Source organism: Zonotrichia albicollis, chromosome 1 (genome assembly GCF_047830755.1).
Source record: "Zonotrichia albicollis isolate bZonAlb1 chromosome 1, bZonAlb1.hap1, whole genome shotgun sequence".
NCBI lineage: Eukaryota > Metazoa > Chordata > Aves > Passeriformes > Passerellidae > Zonotrichia > Zonotrichia albicollis.
In genome coordinates, this window is record NC_133819.1 from 99,425,628 (window position 1) to 99,444,429 (window position 18,802).

At 34.7% G+C, this 18,802-nt stretch overlaps 1 long non-coding RNA gene across 1 annotated transcript in view; it reads right to left on the reverse strand.

Annotated features, from left to right (window-relative positions):
- Positions 1 to 270: 270 nt before the first annotated feature.
- The window catches only part of LOC113458727 (uncharacterized), a 105,444-nt gene continuing 86,912 nt past the window's right edge, over positions 271 to 18,802 (reverse strand). The window contains exon 5 of the long non-coding RNA XR_012581916.1: positions 271 to 763. This is a non-coding gene — a long non-coding RNA (uncharacterized LOC113458727). The remainder of the gene's footprint in view (positions 764 to 18,802) is intronic.

Consider the following 18,802-nt stretch of genomic DNA (forward strand, 5'->3'; position numbering starts at 1 on the left):
CTACGGAAATACAAACCCCAAATATTTATTTAAAAACTGGCTTTTAGGATACAGTTGTATAAATTGTATAATTTTATTTTAAAGATGCAACTTTTTATCTTGTAGAAGCATTTTAAAATTTTAAATGCATAAAATCCAATGCTGACAGTTTGTTTTGGTTTGTTTGCTTTTGAGTGGGAAAGGAAGCTAAAGAAAAGTAGAACAACATGAAGTTTAAACTGTTAAATAGCTGTATGTCTTCTGATACACTTCTGAACTAAGCTTCAAGACAGCTATATTTAATATTTGTGCATCAATGCTTGGAAAGGAATAAGAAGCTTTGGGTGCCAGCTTCTGTCTTTTCTCAGGAGCAGCAGGAAGCACAGAGGGGAGAGTTGAGAATTCACAGGGTCACTCATCCTCTGTGTCACTGCCCGCTGTGGGTGCAGCTCTAGCATACAGCAGGTTTTTATCCAGTGGAAAACTGGGCGCTGGTATTTCCATGCCTGATAATTGACATTTCTATGAGAACAGATTCAGCTATCTAAGGTGAAAGTTCCCAGCAGCAGGGTGTAGTTCTGTTGCCAGCTGCTCCCAGCAGCAGGTCCTTGCTGTCTGTACACGGCTTCCTGGCTTTTAAGGGACATTGCAGCATGGCAGGGTTGCAGTGCTGGCATGGGGTGTCCAGAAATGTGCTCACAAAGTGCTGCTTAGTGCTGCTCTGGCACCACCCAGCTCATGCTGGCACAGGGGCTCTGCAATCTCGAGCTCCTTGCTGTGTATGCTGCAAGTGAAAAAAAGGCAGAGTTTAAGACTGGTGAAATTTTAAGATAAAAATAGAGCTGGATGCAGGGTGTTAGAAGGCAGCTTTGGTTTAAGTGTTCAGTGCAGGTGTAAAGAGAAGTGCGGAAAAGTGGAAGAACTTGTTTGGGGCTTCTGTGTCAAATTAATGAAGGAACACAATTATGCTCAGTGCTGAACAGCCACGTGGGCTATAATATAACCTGCTTTTCTGACTGAGCACACAGCTGCTGCTGCTAGGTTGGTGAAATATATTATAGATCTCTTGAACACATACTCAGCCTGCTCCATGGTTGGATATACAAGCAGGAAATTCAGCTAACAAACAGTGGGGAGAAAATTCTGCATTTTAAAGTTCCTGGTCAAGAATTGTGACTTTAGGCAAAGGTTTCTTTGTTGCCTCCTTATGGAAACAAAACTTCCATGGGAGCTGTTTCCACAAGTATTTTTATTTTTTTTTATTAAAAATAAATCCAGGAAGAATCCTTTAGCTTAAAATATTTTGGAGTAACAGAAATTCTGTTATTTGTAGGAGTTTTGTCTTTTTTTTTTTTTTTTTTTTTTTTTTGTTTTTGTTGTTGTTTTGGATTGGTTTGTGCTTTTTTAGGGTTTTGTGTGTGTGCAGTTTTGTAGCTTGTTATTTTTGGGGCTGGGTTTTTTTGTTGGGTTTTTCTGGGGTTTTTTTGGTTTTTTTTTGTTTTTTTTAGTTTGATTTGGTTTCTTTTGTTTATTCTTTTGGAAAATCATGCAACTGAACTTTTTTTCCTTTAGTGTTCAACACTCTAACACCTATTGAAATAACTTCATTTATTATTTTGGTAGTTTAAGTGATGCTTTACCTTTGCCATCCTGGTGGCACAGAATTAGTCCATCCAGCTCATCCACCTATCTCTTCTCAGATATGTTAGCATTTGAGAACTAGGTTTTCCCTGACCTAATAGCTTGTATTGCTACATATTAATTACCTTTTTTGTGAAGCATTTTTTCCTGAAGTCCCTTGCTGATCCATCTTTTCTTAGCTTTGGCTCATGCCCCTTGTTTTATAGCCTGTTATTCTGTCAAGCATTTTCAGGGCATCTGCCTTCTATATGCCCTTCAAATTTGTGTCTCTTAATCATTGTGTTCTACTAATGACTTCTACCATAATTAATATATACCTTGCCTAATCTCCTTTCAAAATTCTCTTGCCCCATATTACTATCTCAATTGTTCCCTGTCTCCATGCTTGCTCTTACCATCTGGTTTATCAGATTGTGTCAGATATTCTGACTAATTACCTGCAGCAAGGTTCACATAGCTTATATTAAAAACTCAAGCTCTGGGACCAAATATCACAAATTTGTGACCAAAATCTGTGTCCTGTCATCAGTTCAATGCAGACAACAGGTGACATCCTAATATTAATGTTCACATGAAATTGTGGTCAGTATTTCCTAGTAAAATTAAATACAAAAGGGAACAAGTATACAGGCAGACACTTTCAGCAAATTGTAAAGTAGCAAGCCTTATTGGTACGTGCAGGGGAATTAGATGAAATCAATGTACTAAAAGCTAATTGCTAGCCTGGTGTAGTGGGTCTCCCTAGGATGGAGTTAATTTTCTTCATGGCAACTCATAAGGCGCTGTGTTTTAGATTTTTGATGAAAAGAGTGATGATAGCACTATGAACAGTGCCTGCAAAGCATGAGCACCTTCTGTGTGCTCAGTAAATTTCCAGATGACACTAAGCTGGGTGGGAGTGTTGATTTGCTGGAGGGTAGGAAGGCTCTGCAGAGAGATCTGGACAGGCTGGATGGATGAGCTGAGGTCAGTTGAATGAGATTCAACAAGGCCAGGTGCCAGGTCCTGCCCTTGGGTCACAACAACCTCAAGCAGTGCCACATGCTGGGGCAGAGTGGGTGGAAGGAGGCCCAGAGGGAAAGAACCTAGGGCAGCTGGTTGACACCTGGCTAAACAGGAGCCAGCAGTGTGCCAAGGTGACCAAGAAAGCCAAAGTCATCCAGGCTTGTATCAGAAATAGTGTGGGCAGCTGGACTGGGGAAGTGATTGTTCTCCGGTACCCAGCACTGGTGAGGCCACAACTCCAATCCTGTGTTCAATTTTGGGCCCCTCACTACAAGAACGACATTGGAGTGCTGGAGTATGTGCAGAGAAGGGCAGTGGAGGTGGTGAAGAGTCTACACAGTGAGAAAGAGCTGAGGAAGATTGGGTTGTTTAGGCTGGAGGAGTCTCAGGAGAGATCTTGTTTTCTACAACTACTGAAAAGAGGTTGTGGCCAGGTGAGGGTTGTTCAGCCTCTTCTTCCGAACAACCAGTGACAGGACAAGCAGAAACAGCCTCAAGACAAGGAAGGTTCAGTTTGGACATTAAGAAGAATTTCTTCACTGAAAGAGTTGTCAAGAATTGGAGTGGGCTATCTGAGGAAGCTGTGGTCTGGCTGTGGAAGTGTTCCAGAAATGCCTGGTCATGTCTCTTAGTGCTATGGTGTTCAGTCAAGGGTTGGTCTCAATGATCCTGGTGGCCTTTTTCAATTTTAATAATTTATAATTCTATGATTCTGTTTCTCAGTCTGTGTCTGTCACAGTGAATAGTCTGTAAATGACCTGAAACAACTGCAAAGGTGTTTTGTACCCTGCAACGTCATGTTCAGCTATAAAAGTGAAAAAAGGGGAATTTTAGGGGACGACTCTGCTCAGGTAATGGCTGGGCATCAGTCTGCCCTTGGGAAGCTGTGAGTGATTTCCTTTGTGGTCTGATTTTGGCTGTGATGGATCTTATTATCTCCATAGCAGCCAGTAAGGGGCTATGCTTTGGATTTGTGCTGGAAACAGTGTTTATAACACAAGGATATTTTTGTTTCTGCTGAGTAGCACTCAAACATAGTTAAGGCTTTTTCTGGCCTTCATACCATCCAGTGAGTGTGCTGGGGGTGCATGAGAAGTTGGGAGAGGACATGGGAGGGACAGACAACCCCAAAATAACAACTCGATACATCTGAATTATGTTCCTCCATTCCAGTACATCCCCAAGATTCAGAGTTTTCTTTAAGTTTACCAGTAAAAGCTAGTGCCTTTCCTTTATTGGATTATTGTTTCTTTTCTTCCTTTAAGGAATAAATCCTTGTGAAAACAAAATGCAGGATACCATCTTTTTATATTCAGTTTCATGACTTTAGCTATTTATTTTCCCAAACCTTTCATAAAATGTGCTTGGTTATGTATCCTGAACATACAGCAATGCTCCAATAGCTCTAGCTCTTGTTCTATTTTATTCATTTAAATAAGCCATATGTACCTGAATAGTCATTATACTATGATAAATTACTTTTATAACTCTACACATTGTAATTAATCAACTGTATTCCAGTATAATATCCCAATATAAGCAAAAAGGTTTTTAGCTCAATGTTTGTTCATAATTGGCATAGTCCATTAATTACATTAATATATACACAATTATTCAAAGGCTAAGCCATAGAAATTCTCCCTGCACAACCCTGAGTGGTTTCTTTCCCTCCAAAAATTATAACACCATGATTTCATGTTTACATTCCAAGAGTGCTGGTATGAAGACAGGAAGTAGATGTCTTTTATACATAGTCACCACAGGACAGCTGCAATTTTCTATTACTTTTTGTTTTCCCCCTCAATTTCTAGGATTTTGGCAGGATATAGAAATTAATACTATTGACTTATTTTTCTTGAGGCCTGGCACATCACAGGTTTATAACAAGAGAATACTAAGTCATTTTTGCATTAAGTAACAGCATTTCATCACCACAGGTGAACCACTTATCAGTTGGAAGGACAAAGCACTGAGAGTCAAACCAACTCTTTCAAAACATAATTTCCTCAAAAGCAAAAGGGTATTATTACAAAAATGGATGTAAAGAGAAAAAAGTAATTCAGAACAAATGGTGGGGCAAAAGACAGAAAACATAGTTTAAAAAATCAAATGTATGATGTGTCGTTCTAATTGGAAGGAAAACACTGGAAATGAGCAGATGGCACCATTAACAAAATCAATTATGGGGCTGTACTGATGTAATAAGGATTGTGTTGCCATGAATCATCTCACTACCACTTACATTCCACACTTTTGGTAATGAGTGTTAATGACTTGGCAAAACCACAATTTTTAAGGTTGTATTTTAAATAAAGAGAGAATAAAATTTGATTCAGTTCTGAAGAACTGAAACATAAGGTTTTTTAATTTGCTGATTTTTCCAAACATGAGGTGAAAACACACATCCTCTGTGAAATCCTCTTTTGATATTCAAAGCCAATAAACAGATATTAACAAACTGAAAGTATGCACTTAAGCCAATACTTCCACTAATATGTAAAAAAGTTTCATAAAAGGTCACTAATCCTGCTCTTAATGAAATTTTGACCTGCTGAAGATGACATATCATAATTTTAGATGAACGAAAAGGGGAGTGAAGGATGATGGGAGAATATGATCTATCTTAGTGAATTTATCAACAAGGGTCCACATTGAGAAGGAAGAGGGAGAGTACACTTGAGCATGGAGAAAGGCCATGTTTATCAAAACAGGTAGTTCTTTAGACAGAAATGTTAAAAATAAGAAAAGTACATGCATTCCTAAATAGATGAAAATGGGTTAGAGTAGAATGTGGGGAAGTTTTAGACTGAAAAATTTTATCTTGTTTTTAGTGAAAGGCAGAAGAAAAAATTTGCATAATTTTATAATATATTCTTTACACTGAAACCTCTATTGAAACTTTCTTAAGACATGAAACAAATGTAGACATCAAGCAGAATTTCATCATCTAGATTAATCGAAATTTCTGGAAACACAAATTGTTTGCATTTAGTTTACAGCAACTACTTGTTATCTGTAAATGTGTTTCTTTAATGTAAGAAACTGTAAAGAACAGCACCCACTGTATCTTTTGTTTGTTCTTTTTGTGTTGCTCTTCAAAAATCAGCTTTTCTCACAATCTAGTCATCAAAATGAAGTAAGGACTGTAAGGTCCAAAGGTTTTCTCCCTCCTAACTTAATAAAAAATGTCATTCAACAAAATTATTTAAAAATAAGATGGGGAATATAGATAAATAAAAAGAATATTGACAACAACAAAATAATATATTAATTAATAAAATACATACATATGAGCTATAAAGCAGTAGGGTTTCTAACTGAAAATAGTGCAGAACTGAATACAATGATAAAAAGATCACTGAATACTACACTGCATTGTGGAAATGAAACCTGAACTTTTGTTTGACAGCATTGAGGCGATAGTGAAGAATTTATTGTATTGGACTGTAACAAGTCCCTCCTTTCCATTTCTTTTCTTCTCTTACTGAAAACCCCAAGGTACAGGTTCTTTGCTTTCCTTCAGTTACTGTAATCCCCTGTTGATTGTTTGTTCAGCTTACAAGCAGGAAAATAGGCATTATCTGAGAGACACAAAAAGTTGCTTTCTATACACTTTTGACAACACCAATGGAATTCAATCGTGTCATGTCTTGTGTGTCATACACTACCATTTATGTGAGGTTTTTCTATTATTCCTTTGATAGAATGGTGTGGAAGATAAGGAAAATGCTCCCAGGTCTAGGAACACAAGCAGTGTTTAGTTTAGTTTAGTTTAGTCCTCTAGAACATCATATTACTCCATGCTTTCTTGTATGTTCTGAAGTTATAAACCCCATTTTGCTATGCTAAAATAGTTTCTGAGGAATTATTTGAGGAGATCATTTGCTGGATTTTATGACCAAGCTGAAGAAGAACAAATTTGGTTGAAAAGGACGTGCCAAATAGAAAATGTGGAGTATATACATTTATTATAATAGTCATGTTCCCACTATTAACACATCAAAACGTATAGATTTTATCCTTGCATTGTCATCAATCATGATGCCAGAAATGAGATCTTAATCTCAATCACTGAGATGATGACTTTCTTACTGATATCTTCAGTCTGGGGGTAAAGCAGCTTTGAAGGTCAAGTAGCTCTGAAGGTCACAGGTGTTGTAATCCTAAAGTGTACAGTTTGATATCTCAGACACATAAATCACTTGAAATGTTGGAGTGGTATTAGGAAATTGAATTTAATCTTGAGCTAAATATCTCCTGATTATGGCTGGCTTGTCAATTACCTGTCAGTGTGTAACATCAGTTTTTAATGCCTTGGTTTAGGAGTTGCAGTTTCAAAACTTCCATTAAAAAAACCCTGCAAATTGGAAGACTGTTCCTGAGAAATATTTCTAGTTATACATAGGTTTGTTTGGAGGTTTGAGCTGGCAGATCGACCTTTACTCTAGGTAAGTGGAATCCATAGCAGAGAAGGTGATATAGCTAAATATCTGGACTCTCTGCACAATAATAGAAAAGTTCCAAGTTCCTGTAGTTTCATCTATTTTTTTTTACTCTGTATACTTTTGTGTTAGACCCACAGGTGTTAAGAGATCTCTCCTCATTTCCTTCATAAAAAGGACTCTGTTCATAAGCCCCAATGCTTCCATAAGGAAAACAACCCCGCAAGTGATGGAAGTATTAAATTCTTAGAAGGTGAAGCAGCAGAATTTTCACCTTTATCACATTCACTGATGTGAATATACTGAAGAAGTGCTTAGAAGAAGTAAGAGATAGCAATTCAGTTGCTCAATATTTCTCAGAAATTCTGTGGATACTGGAAGTAAGTGTTAAAACATTTGAGATTTTATATCCCTAAACTGTACTCTTGAGAATTGACCTTTAATTTGATTTGTAGTGTTGATAGAGTTTTTTAAAAAAACTGAAGATTCCACAGTGTGCATTATAGTGGAGTTATAGCATGAAATTGCAACAATGAATAGTAAAATGAGATTTTTTTTTTTTTAGTTTTGTGTGGAAACATTATACAGTAATTTAACCTACAACAAATTAATGGTGGTGTTTACCTCAGAGTATACTTTAACTATAAAGAATTACTTCTTTTTGTGGTGCTATAACACTTTATCAGTCCAAAGACTCCAGAAATTTTCACCTTTTTTCATACTGCACAGTATTGTACATAAAAAATTCATGGTACACATATTCCTTGAAAAGCACAACAGAAGCAAACATATCTATCTCTCTGTGTAGTTGTAATGGTTGAGATGTGGAAAAGTAATTCATCCCTCTGAAAATATTAGCAAGTAATTTCAGAAAAAGAAATGTCAGCTACACCATATGTCCTATAAATGTAATCTGTAAAATGAAGAATATTTTTATCCAGAAGCTGTGGCCTAAATTGCTTACCTGAGGAAATTGAAAATAGCTTTAATGTGATTAATTATCTTAAAACCCATAAAACCTTTTTTTTTTTTTTTATTTAAAATAGTACTCTGCAATGGGAAAATCACTTCTATTATTATGGGGCTGTATACCTGCTTCATGCAGAAAAACATATCAATAATATATAACTTTATGTAGATGAATGCGTAAATTAAAAGGCCCCCTGAAATACCATATTTTAAAGAAATCAAACCTCCCAAGTTGTCTCAAGTATCTCCAAAGTTTTTCTTTCTGCAAATCCTGGCTATTGCAGCAAGCCCCAAAACATATTGTATTGGGTTTTTTTTTTAAAGATATTCTAAATCAAATCTTCTTTGTCATGTCAGACAACAGAAAGAAAAAGTATTTGTTTAAAGATAATGTCTTTGTTTAAAAACATCTTTTTTGCCATGTTGTTGTTATGTTTAGACAATTGGTTCCAGACTACTTAGCTTAGTTTCAAATTTTATTATGTGGTGTATATCAGAACAGGTGTTACTGTGTCACAGGAGCTGGAATGTGTGAATTATGTGATCTGCCATGGCATATACCATATTAGCTCTCTTCAAAACCTGTTATCCAAGACTTGGGATACATGATGGGCATAAATAAGCTGTCATTAGTGCAACAATGTTATCTTCCAAACAGGGAATTTCATAACACCTGGAGATATATTATATCATCTTATCTTTCGATAGTACAACTTTCCAGTGGAGTTATTCTCTGTCCTCAGGGCCACAAAGTCTTCCTTCCCTAGGTCTCTCTATTGAAAATGAAAAAGGTGTTCAACTTTTGAATAGTCAAGATGGTCTTTAGAATTAACTGGGGACTGCAAAGGTTTTCTGTTCTATGAGGTGACTTGCCACAAACAATGATATTCTGAAGACAAAGAAAAAGTAACAATATGTAAGAATGAAAGTATTGCAATTCAAGCTGATATTCGTGTTTACAATTCAACTTTTACAATGTTACCAAACTGGTCTATTCCAAATTTCAGACTAAAATTTGTGAATAATTGTGCTTAGTTTCAAGTGAAACAATAATATTTTCTGTGGAAACAACAATGACAACAACAACAACAAACAAACAAACAAACAAAAACTTCCAATGTAATTTAGTTTCAAAAGCATGGGGTTTTTTTTAGCAGAAGTCATTTAATATTGTTAATGGAAAAAAAAAATTCAATGTATCTATATCTATACCACCTTTTTTTTTCTCCTAAAGAAAGCAGTTTGTACACAAAACCAAGATTAAAAATACTTGCAATTTTCACTGTTAAATGTTCTGAGAGCTTAAACTAATTCTGATCTTAGAAACAATTTTTTAGTTGCAGGTCATAGCTCTGTATAGGCCAATTTTTCTTGTTTTTAATGGTCAAAATTGCTTTGGAAGTTCATATAATTCATGGCAGCCTGTGAGATTATCTTCTCCCAGACTACTCCACCATATTGTTTTAGTAGGGGAATGTTAAGTGGACAGCCTGTGGTTCTGCTTCTCTCCCACTACAGAATATTATTTTCAAGAGAAAATAATAAAGACAAAAAAGAAGGAAAACATCTGGAATGGTGAAAATGAGTTGGCAAAAAAACTCAGGGGGATAAATTTCAAAGTGTGCTTCTTTTGCAAGTGCAAAGACCATGACTGTGTAAAAGAACTCTTTTTCAAATAAAGAGAATGGTTTACAGCAAGAAAACAATAGCTTTCAGCTATCTTCTAGTGACTCAGTTCAGCTCTGTATGTGGAACATGGCACCCAGAGGTAAGGGATAGCCCTTTGCTCAATTGGGGTCAGCTGTGCCTGCTGTGTCCCCTCCCAGTTTCATGTGCACTCCCAGCACCACCCTGGTGGGGCATTGTGAGAATGGGAAAAGGCCTCAATGTTCTCCAAGTGCTGTTGATTTTATTTTTTTAATTTCATGTTCAATAAGAAGACTATTGTACATCACAATGAACTTTGAAGGTCAGCGCTAGCTGACAAAAAGCTTTTAAAGCGAAGATGCGTGTTTTACCATCTATAGGAAAATTTTCATTTCCAATTTGTTAGGAAGTCTTAAGTTCAGGGCATAATGTGACATATTCTTGAAATATTGGTCATCTTAAGACTCACAAATTCCTATGGAATACCTTATACGGTTTGTGTGGAAGCAGGTTATACTTCAATAAACAGTTTATCAGAGATGTTATAGTTTACACTCTGCAAGAATTCCAGACTGAGGTATATCTAGGCCTTTAGCAGTCTGCTTGGACACTAAAGCCTCAGGACAACATTTCTTCATTACAGTCTTTAAAAATGCTAAAAACCTGATGGACAAATTTTAAGGGGAAATCTATGCCCACAAAAAGCTCTTTGGAAGAGGGCTTGTAATTTTTTTGTGTGTTTGTAAAAAGCCTAACACAATGGAAGTATTACTCCTGGCTTAGAGCTGTTTGAAAGCATCTATGACACTAAGACACAATTTTGACGTTGAATTTTCCTTGCTTGATCTTCTTTCAGGAAGCTGATATTACAGATTTCTGTGGCATAACCTGTTGTTAAGGGCAGAAAACAAAGATTCCAGAAAGTGAAGTAGTAGAACTTGTAGAATTTTATCTCTTCATCCAGGCTGAAATAGGTTGAGTCAACAGGGAAATATAAGATTACAGCTGCTAAGGTTCTGTGATAAACAATTTTTAGGAACTAGTAGGCAAAATTTTACACCTCCATTAAAGCAGAGTTCACTTGTCACTGTGAGTGAGGTGCACAGGATATAAAGGCACGTATCTCTGTCTGTCCCTGTAAGCCATCTGTCAAAGAAAATAAAAGGGCCTAAAAGGACTACTAATAAGTAAAGAAGTAATATTAAAAGTAGGGAGAAATTTCAAAACTACTACTAAAAGCATAAGATTAATCAGATTTTGTGTTAAAAAGTAAAATATTATATTGTTTTAGGCAAAAGCAATTCTAAAGACAGAAGTTTGAAATGGCATCCAAGTCTAGTTTCTATTCTCTTGGTCTGATAAAGATTGGCATTTATCTTTGACTTGTATGATTGACATAAATGCATATTAACAAGTGTTGATTTTAACTGAATGAAGAAATGCTGAGGGTTTTACTAATTAATATCAAGATGAAATATAGTTGAAGTTTAAATAAATTTTTAGTAGATTGTAAACTATTGAACTTCCATATGTTTGGCCTAGGATCATAATTATCCTTTTGGCTATCATTCATACCAAGTTAATTCCTTCTTATTCTAGTCCTGGCTGCTGTTTGGTCATAAAGAGAGAATGGAACAGAACATCAAAATCTGCCAAGAAATCAATAAAGCTGGAGCCTCTTGTGTATATTTATTGGAAAGCCAACAAAGTAATTTGTAAATTTTAAAGGTTCAGTGAAGGGAAAAAAAGGATACACTGAAGTCCAGACTCGTATATAAGCAGAAGTACTTCTGCTTATATGTTGTGGTGTCTGTTCTTGAGCATTTTTTTTTTATTGCAATAAAGGACAGATCAAAGAGAATGGGTCAGTAACTCTTCATATGTCAAATATGCTCTTGCTCATCTGTTGATACTCCAGACATCTGTTACAGTTTTCAAACTTTTGTAACTAAATCTGCAATTATGTTTAACGTTAGTTTAAGGGCTCTCAATATTATAGTTTTTCCATTTTCCAGAATTTTTTAAAGAATATATTAACAGTAATTTTACGCTTTAAAATATTAGATTTCTGCCTTTGTGATACAAAAGTCTTGATGTCTCCTGATTGAGAAATATGAACCTCTTTTGATCAAAGAAAAATTATACCAGACTGCTGTGGCTAATGAAGGGTAAATCTCAAAAGTTAATTGTATGAGTTCAAATAATCATCCATAATCTGATATTTATACTGGTCAATCCAAGAATTAACCATATGAGTTAGAGTAACCAAATCGCAGCGTTTCAGATTTTCATTGCCGTTGTGTCACTCCAACTGCACAACTTCTGTTAGAAAGAAAAACAGGAAGAAACTTCTTTTTTAACTTCAGAAAATCCAGATAATGTCCATAGCAGAAAAAAGAAGTGCTGAAGAAAAACTCAGGAAGGGATTTCCAGTAGCCAACAGATGTATAAAAAAATCATAGGCTAGAATTGAAAGAGAAAAATAAACTTGAGTTATCTATTTGAGCACAAGGAAGAATTAATCTGGCGGAATGGAGCTGTGTGTGGGGAGATTGGACATTTAAGTTGGACTAGGCTAGGCAGAATTTGAGAAGTGTTAGGGGAATACATGCAGGGCCAGGATGAAGTGGAAGTAAAAATTTGGCATTAAGATGTCAGACACTAAGTCAGACAGCAATTTTAATAGGACAATCAGATCAATAAAAAATGCATTGTCTGAGAGACAATATATGAGTTTATAAATGAATGGTAAACAGAGCAGAAAGCCAAGATCAGTTATGTAAGAGGCAGGCATGAGTTGAGAGAGGATCTAATCAGTTTTGCAATGGCTCATTTAATGTTGGTACTGTAGGTACCAACACTGCAGCATATCCCTGTTTTGTAACACGACAGAGCAAAACACGATACAAAACATAATGCAATGTTACCTCTTTTGCCACTTCATTAGTTTACTTTCTTCTATCCATTATTTCATTATTTCCAGTTGCTATGTGAGGCTAAAAAATTGATATGTCTCACTTTAGTTTTGGACCCTGGCAATGGGAAGAGAGAGGGTTTTAATTTCAGCTTTTAATTTTTACTTTTTTTTCTACTGTCCTGGAAAATTCAGTTCCCAAAGCCTGAATGACACCCATCATGAGAACTGATATATTACAAGACAGTAAAACTAGAACTGACAAGGACATTTAGTTATGAAAAGCTTTTGTTCTCACAAGAAAAGCCCTTGATTGGGTTACGTCTGGTCTATTTTGCATTAAATTCTGTATTGTCTGCTATCAAAACATCTCTGAATATGAGCTGATGTTTGAAGACAAAACAGTGGAAATAGAAGTCCAGGTGCACTCTGAAATCAATGTTAATTTTTCAAAGACTTTAATTTCCCCTCTTTCATTATTTTCTTTCACAGTGAATATTGCTTCCTTTCAGGACACATGATAATGAAAATGACTTATTTGTTTTCATCCAGTGATCATGATTGCCACTAGTAGAATTATCTTTGAAAACATCACGCTTTTATCCTCCTGCTTTCATCTTTTTGGAGGCATTAATCTTCAGTCTAGGGAGAAAAGTAATATCTCAAGTCAAATCTACTCTTTCACACTATTCAGCTAGCGCAGCTATTTTGGACAAAATCTGCTAAATAAATTTGCAATGCATCCTCAAGTGTAGTTAATAATAAATACAGAGTTATGACAGTGAGCAGCAGTATAATCAAACCTTTCTTTTTATTTTTCAAAACTGGCTGACAGCGCTGTATATTATTTTTGTGCTTAGGATTATGATCTTGACAAAAAGAAAGGCTGGAGAATTCTTCAGAAATAAATTACTGGAAAAAAAATATTTACTGTGACTTCGAAGTTCAGTGTCTTAAAAGCCTCTGATCACACATCTAAGGAATGTGTTCCTGGCGTACAGAATGTATATGAACACACAAATGGTTCATAAATAAATTTAATGTTCCCTCATGATCATAGTGATTTGATTTTGCTGTGGTATGGGTATCAGTATTATAGCTATGATGGAAAGGCCATGTTTTAGATCTAATTATCTGTAGCAGCCTGGCCCTGTGTAGACATGAGACAGCCTTAAAGTAGATTAATTTATTTCTCTGGAAAGATCCATTTACATAACTAAGTCACTAATGTCAGAAAACATTTTTCACCTAGAGTCAACTGCAATGCAAAGCAGCTCATTTCCAGCTTGCAGTCACTCTAAGGTCATGAAGTTTAATTATGAATTTGGTACAAGAATAAATTCCTTGGAGTCTTAAGTTCAAAATGTTGAAAACTAATTATATGGTGTTTTCAACATGTAGCATTTATCCAAATCTGTTATCTGTACACAAAGTATATTTTTCATTTGAACCTAGATTTGGTTATAGCTGCTTCCAGTCTGAAGCAAACCAGATAATTCAAGGTGTGCCAGAGACAAACTGTATTTATTATTTGAGTGATGAAATATAAGAAGACATGGGGGAAGAAACTAACTACCTGACCTTACAATGCAACTGGAGAAGAATTCTCAAAATGTAAACAAAATTAACAGAAACTCATTGGTTTTTTTGCCTTAAGGAAAACATAAACTCCAGGTGTAACTGGAAGCTTGTGAGTTCTGGTCAGTGACAGAGCAGCTGCATATATAAAGACCTCAGGGTGGCAATTAAATATCTCCCCAAAATATACTGAATCTTGATGCTCTTCAGGGTTTGTAGTGACCTAGCTCTGTAAGGGTAGCCACTACAGGGGCATGGTACCCTGGAGGAAGAAGAGAGGCTAAAAATACTTTTTCTTTTATTATTGTAACCTCTAGGTAAACAGTGTAACAGGTGAAGAACATGTAAACATCTCGTTAGTAAGAATTCAAAATTCCCTACTTAACTAATTCCTTGGTAGATTCCCACATTATAGCTGGATGCTGCAAAGGTTCAAATAGAATATATTTCTGTGATATCTAATCTGTGTTTTGGAAAAAGAGCTACTTTTTTTTTAAATTTTTTTCCTCTACATGTACATATAATTAGAGGATTTTTAAGGTCCCTTTCAACCCAAATCATTTTATGATGCGTGAGTCAATGATTCTGTGGATCTGGCCTCTAATGAAACACTTTAATGTTTAATTTAAAATAAAATTATAACAATTTTTAGTAAGTTTTATTCAATTATTTTATTTTATTTATATATTTATATAATTTTTTTACATGTATTTGAGTAAAAGCATTTGGGATTGGTGCAGGTCCTTCATACAAAGGTATTTTTTCAATTTTCTATTTCTAGCAATATTTAGTTTCCAGTTTTCTCCAAGCAATCTTAAAACAAATAAAAAATTCAACTCAGAATAAATACCTCCCCGTACTTGAAGCACACATAATGTTTCCTTTATTTATTCCATAAATATAACTTCAACTATGTATGGTGGGAAAAAGAGAAAACAAAATATTAGAGTATAAAGATTTAGATTTTGAATATTAACATCCTGGAAAGGTAGATCACTATCATTTCAGCTGGTTTCACTGAGGTTGTCTCTTATAAGAAGATTTTCTTTATCATTTTTTTGGAATTTTTTTCATTTCTTTCTGATTTAGATACATCCTAATTCTTATTCTTCTCTGGACATGTCTGACCTTTCTCTGTTTAGAAGAAATGGGGTTGACAGTTGCTCAGCAAGTCTTGACCCTCTTTCAGTATGTTAGAATTGTCTAGACATTATCCTTTCCTTGGAACAATAACAGAAAATGATCTGATTTTCAGTGTGAAAAATCTTCAACATAGGCATGTTTAGATATTGTTTTGATGTTCATTACAAACAAATATAAAAGCTCCCTTATGTAAAATCTCTGAGACTGGGAAAATAGTTCTAGATAAAGCCCTCTCCCCACTTCCCTTCTCACAGATTTTCATTTAATGTTTGCAAGTGCTCTGGATAGGACATTTATGTTTTTGAGATTGTCTTACAAGAATAGCACAATAAAAGAAGAATAACTAACATGTACAGTATTTAAGGTGAAAGGCCAATGAGATTGGACTGTCTCTTCCACAATGTTCCTAATGTTTCAACACACATATTTAAAGCAATATTTATGTGTGCTGTTCATTGTTGATATTCTTTGATTTATTGTGCAGAACTCATAAAAGGGGTTATGGTTTGAATAGGAAATTAAACTTAATCAGAATATGTCACTCTTTGTGGTACTGAGAACCAAGTAACTAAAATAATTTTAGAAATTTTCACAATAAGGTTTTTTTTCTGAAGAGGGACTTTTATTATGTGCATATATATATAAGTACTAGTACATTGTCATCTTGAATAAGGAAAATATTCAAGCAGAAGGAACTGACTCTCTCAATTATTTTTTTGCTCTCAGTATCATCAGCTTTTTAAAAAGAACTAATATATTGGCATACCAACAAATATAAAAAGCAAAGAAATCTTTTATATCCATTCATTTAGATCAAATTTTAATACACTTCATAGCATTGGTTTCTCATCTACAGTATTAGTGTTTTATCATCCCATGGCAGTAAATAATTCTTTTGTCTTTTTTTTTTTTTTGAGTGAAGAGAAAGGGAAGAAGTGGAAACCTTTCAAGATTATTTTGTATTGTTGTTCAGTTGAAGCCAATATAATAGGATAGACAGGTGGATGGTTTGTAAGGTCAGTTTACACTGATCTCTTTTTATATTATGTCTAACCCTAGAGACTCATTACAAACAGTTTTTCTCAAGTCTTGACAGAGGTGCTTTTCCTGTGAGGTTCTGGATAGCTTTACTTTTAATGCATCCACAATAAAAAAGACACATACCAATGGAAATAAGCTTTTCTGCAAAAAAATTTTTGATCATGTCACCTGATATTAGTTTGTGTCACAATATAATATGTTTTCCAGTGGTTGATTCAATTTTAAGAAGCTACCAGCCTCCTCTGATTTTCTTTTGCTCTTTCTTTAAAAGTCACAATCCTGTTAATCTAGTTATAATTCATAGATGGAGAGAGTCCAATTTGTTCCAAGCTTTTAAGGACTGGAATTAGAAATTTGAATCTTATCTGGCAAATACCAGTAGTAGCAATTATACTGTGGTCATTTGTTCAGCTGCCAATGATTATGACTGCCAGGGAATGATTATCATGTGACAAAATTTGTATCAGGTTGACTTAAATTAACATTGGTCTAGTTTATACTAGATATACTATACTAAATATATACATTGCCTAGGAATTTTAGTTTTACAAAGACATCTCCTGAAATAAAGATTAAAAGAAGTTAGATAATATGAAATAAATTAGGTGATATGAAACAATTATATACTCTGTGAAAATGTTCAAATTTATAAATCTTTACTTATAAACTATGGGGAAAAAAAGTAGTAAATGGAGAGGCAAAGGAAGATAATCCATTCTTCTGCAAATGGCAAACAGGAACATTCACAGCCTCGTGTTTTTACAATCTGTCTTGACACTGAAGATAGTCATATAAAAATACCCCAATAAAAGAAGACTTACCAATGAACTCCACAAAGGGATGTTTGGAGTGACGTGTTTTGTCTTCCCAAGTCCCTGTTGTGATGTGACCCTGCTTTTCAGGGGATGGCACAACACCTGCCTCCCAATGGGAAGTGGTGAATTCCTTGATTTGCTTTGCTTGTGCATGTGACTTTTGCTTTCCTTAATTAACTCTCTCTGCCTAACCCATGAGTTTTTTCACTTTTACCTTCCTGATTCTCTCCTCCGTCCTGCTGGTGATTGAACATCATCAGACATTATAAACTGGATAACAGCATTAATCAGACTGATTTTACGATGGCACCACTTTTAGAGAAAGGAGGATGGTGGATTTTTAATTTTAAAAAAAGCGCTTTGTTGCATTCTCAGTGGAAATTATATTAAGACACTTTTGAAACTGAGCACACACAGGCAATTATTTTATAAAATCTCTTAAATGGCCTGGACAAACTTATTCTAGTGTCAGTCATTTACTTGATTCAGCATTCCCATAACCAGAAAATGTCTTTCTAATTTAAATGCATTGAGGCCTCATCTACAAAAATAGAACCTTTGCTATGACCAGTATTTTAATCTAAAGTCTAATTTGTTTATCTGAATAATTTTCTTTATGGATAATGTACATTATTACACTTAGTGAAATATTAAGGACATTTAAGATGCTTGCTAAAATACTAAAATTATTTAATCTAATTTTACATTGTTTGCATCACTAAGCTTCTACTCAATTCAATTTGAGCCCTGCAAGAAAATGTCTCTAGAGTTTTCCTGTGTCTTTAAAACAGTGTGGCAGATATCCTCATTTCAAAGTAGAGTCACTATATCACAGAGTCTGGATAATAATTGGATCATACTGATAGATGTGAATTTTAATTACTGTGTTGACATGAGAGACTATCCTACCTACTACTGCTTCAGCTACTGATAGGATCTGTCTCTTGCATTTTAAAAATGAAAATTTCAAATGAGAGCATAACTCCACAGTAAAACACTTGCAAGAAACAGATTCATCAAGATCAAGATTTACTTTACCTGGTTTACTTTATACAATAAATTTTACTATTTCATTTTAATTTCATTATACAACACATATTTTCACAGTTTCTTTGCACAATAATTAGTAAAATGCATCCTTTGGCTGCAGATGCTAGATGCCATCAGTAATCTGCTTTTTTCTCTAATTGAATTGGGTGGCCTATTCCTTGTTGTGCCCGAGAATTTGGACATCATGTTTGGGAAAAGTATGATAAGTAAGTCTGAACACCTTGGAGCTTGCTCATTCTCCAAAAGCAATGATTTTGTCCTGCATCATAGTCAGCGAAGTTAAAAGATTGGTCTCTCTGAAAAGCCAGAAGACTAAAAAAGGAATTTAAAAATGTTTTTTTTAGAATACAAAATTAAAGTCTTTTTTGGACATCAATTAAAAAAAATTATATTTGCAAGAGCATTTGAACCACAAATCAGCATATAATTTAATAAAATACTAAATATAATTGAAATTTAAATTATGTAATAAAACTGATAAAGGCATGTAATATGAAACATAACTTTAATAATTATTTGATTTAAATCTTCATTTTAAACTACATTTTTCAGCTTTAAAACCACTGATTTCTTTTTTA